The 2,315-nt window shown below is 38.9% G+C and overlaps 1 long non-coding RNA gene across 1 annotated transcript; it reads left to right on the top strand.

Moving 5' to 3' along the window:
* The first annotated feature begins 485 nt into the window (after positions 1 to 485).
* LOC136832408 (uncharacterized) lies at positions 486 to 1,994 on the top strand. Its single transcript, XR_010851185.1, has 3 exons — positions 486 to 625; positions 1,055 to 1,134; positions 1,756 to 1,994. It is a non-coding gene; the product is annotated as an uncharacterized lncRNA (long non-coding RNA).
* The last annotated feature ends 321 nt before the right edge of the window (positions 1,995 to 2,315 follow it).

Genomic DNA, 2,315 nt, shown 5'->3' with positions numbered 1-2,315 from the left:
ATTACCTTCTTAATTTTCATTGTCCTAATCGTCATATTTTTCATCCTCGTCTTATCTAGCATTAATATTCCAAGTACCGCCTTTATTGTCATTACCTCATCAATATTATCGTTATTGGGAGAAAAACTCTCGATCACGAGAGTTCATAAATGTCCTAAAGGGGCCATGACTGAAGATGAACGAAGAGAAGGGTTCGAAAGCGTTTATAAAATTCCACTCGAGCCTTTAACAATTATATTATAGTGGACCCTTGATGACATTATCGTTATTCTTGTAAACAACTGTCGGTTTCACCATAAAAAGCATAACCAAAACATCTTGATATCATATTTATTATTATTATTATTACCATCAATTTCATCATCGCCAAAAAATGATTAAAAGAACGGCGAATGCACTGTGACACGGGAACTCCAACCAAATGTTTCAAGACCCGTGGTGTTCATCGTCCTTGGCTGGGCGCCTTGTCAGCTTTCAGCCGAGAACGAGAGCTCTGCGGCTCAGTGTCTTGAGTCCGGTTAGTCAACGGTTCGTTTCAGTTTGTATCGCTTGTTCGTGGCAAAGTGTGTGTTTTGTGGGCTTAAGAGAGGCCTGCTTTGGGGAGAGAAATCGTCCATCTACGATTGTAAGTTAATTGAAGTAGTTTTCTGCTTATGAAATAGTTTTTGTCGTAAGAGTGATCTGTGTTGAAGCGGTTTTTAATTATTTCTATTTATTACATACTTCGTTCCTCGTTGGGCGGATGGGTTACGTTCTCAGCTAGCACTCTGCTGGCCGCGAGTTCGAATCTCCGACCGGCCCGTGAAGAATTAGAGGAATTTATTTCTGGTGATAGAAATTCATTTCTCGCTATAATGTGGTTAGGATTCCACAAGCTGTAGGTCCCGTTGCTAGGTAACCAATTGGTTCTTAGCCACGTAAAATAAATCTAATCCTTCGGGCCAGCCCTAGGAGAGTTGTTAATCAGCTCAGTGGTCTGGTTAAACTAAACTATATTTAACTTTAATTACATACTTATTTTTCATGCACTTATATTTTCTATCCTTTTTTTTAGCTTTCGGAACCGATAGAAGTGAAACAAGTTCTGCGGCTACGAATCTGCCAAGGAGTTTGGTAACTATACCATTATAAATGGTGAGTCTCTGTTGTCTTTTGAATTCTTTCAAAAACCTCTCTGCAAGCTAATCCTCCCCCATCAGGGGCGGAGGCCCCGGTGGGGGAGGATGTCCCTTTTGACATACGGTAAATTTATTTACCGTATGTCAAGAGGGGGCTTGCATTTTTTTTTTTTTTGTAACAAACTAACAGTTTGAGTTTATTTGGTTATGTAGATTTAAGGAGATAAGTTAGTGAATGCAGGATAGTTTTGACTTTGGATTTACAGTTTTAACTAATCTAAGTTACTTTGGCATTAGATTTACAGTTTTAATCAGTCTGTGTAAATTGAAATTACTTTTGAGATTTTAAGCCTTCATAATTTTTAGCCGTGGACTCTAATTGCCAGTGAAACAGTGTAATGCTTAAAGACTGTAGTGTTTTCAATGTACTTTTTCAATATAATTCAGTATTGTTTTCACTTAAATACTGCAGTAATGCTATGATATTAAGTTACTTGCTATGGTATAAAATTGTGTTTGAAGCTGTTAAATCCTGATTGGTTTTAGAACGAGTTAGACTGCTGGCAGAAATGCCTATTTAGCTTAGGGTTGATAAATTCTACACAACGCGCACTTCAGCTGTTTCATATTTTTGCAGATCTGGATTGCATCTAGACGTAGTTGGCTCGACATCAAGAGGTAATTTCGACTAGGTACGAATCGGTCCTTGTGAGGAAGGGAAGCTATGTAAACCTTGCGATGTGGGTTTCACCATCGAAATCGTGGATCGTTACAGGTGACTGGCTGATTAGAGAACTATTAACACTTCTCAGAAACGTTTGAGAAACGATTGTGAGAGTACATATATAAATATTACAAATCTATTAAGTTAACTACTCTGAGCTTTATTCATTAGTAACACCTTTTTTAAAAAAAAAAAAGATTGTCTGACGTAAGTCAAGAGGGAGGTTGTCTGACGTAAGTCAAGAGGGAGGTTTGTCTGACGTAAGTCAAGAGGGAGGTTTGTCTGACGTAAGTCAAGAGGGAGGTTTGTCTGACGTAAGTCAGAGGGAGGTTTGTCTGACGTAAGTCAAGAGGAGGTTTGTCTGACGTAAGTCAAGAGGAGGTTTGTCTGACGTAAGTCAAGAGGAGGTTTGTCTGACGTAAGACAAGAGGGAGGTTTGTCTGACGTAAGACAAGAGGGAGGTTTGTCTGACG

Source organism: Macrobrachium rosenbergii, chromosome 49, assembly GCF_040412425.1.
Source record: "Macrobrachium rosenbergii isolate ZJJX-2024 chromosome 49, ASM4041242v1, whole genome shotgun sequence".
NCBI classification, from domain to species: Eukaryota; Metazoa; Arthropoda; class Malacostraca; order Decapoda; family Palaemonidae; genus Macrobrachium; species Macrobrachium rosenbergii.
The sequence above is the reverse complement of the archived record's forward strand: the minus strand, read 5'-3'. Positions and strand labels throughout refer to the sequence as shown.